A 461-nucleotide genomic window follows, 5' to 3' on the forward strand; every position below is an offset into this window, starting at 1 on the left:
AAAACATTTTTTGTTTTTAAAAAAAATTTTTCCCCCCCCCCCCCCCAAAAAAAAAAGGGAAGAATTCCAAATCCCAGGATCACATTTTTTATTTCTCGATTATTTTGTTCAGATTTTTATTTCTATGTGTCCACCCAGATGCCTCTCAGACCAAATTAAATGGGGAAAAAATAGAAATATTTCTTAATAAATATTTCGTAATTTTTCAGCTGTTTCATTTGGGACTTTAAATTATTTTGGCACCCAAATAAGTGACAATTGTGAATTAGTTCATTATTTATTCAAAATAAATCATTGTACTCAGATGCCCACTGAGCTTGGTTTTAATTTCATTTTATTCTGGTGAATTTAGAATTCTGACCCTTATTTTTATTTCTGACTGCATTACAGGTGTAGAACTTCTCTGTTCTTACTTTTTATGCATTAATGACATTTGTATAATTATATTAATAAAATATAAA

General features: G+C 28.4%; 1 protein-coding gene across 1 annotated transcript in view; it reads left to right on the forward strand.

Annotated features, from left to right (window-relative positions):
• The window catches only part of LRGUK (leucine rich repeats and guanylate kinase domain containing), a gene marked incomplete at its 5' end in the record, with an annotated part of 48,456 nt that overhangs the window by 39,894 nt on the left and 8,101 nt on the right, over positions 1-461 (forward strand). The window lies entirely within an intron of this gene.

The sequence above is a fragment of the Geospiza fortis genome, unplaced genomic scaffold (assembly GCF_000277835.1).
Source record: "Geospiza fortis unplaced genomic scaffold, GeoFor_1.0 scaffold61, whole genome shotgun sequence".
Taxonomy (NCBI): Eukaryota; Metazoa; Chordata; class Aves; order Passeriformes; family Thraupidae; genus Geospiza; species Geospiza fortis.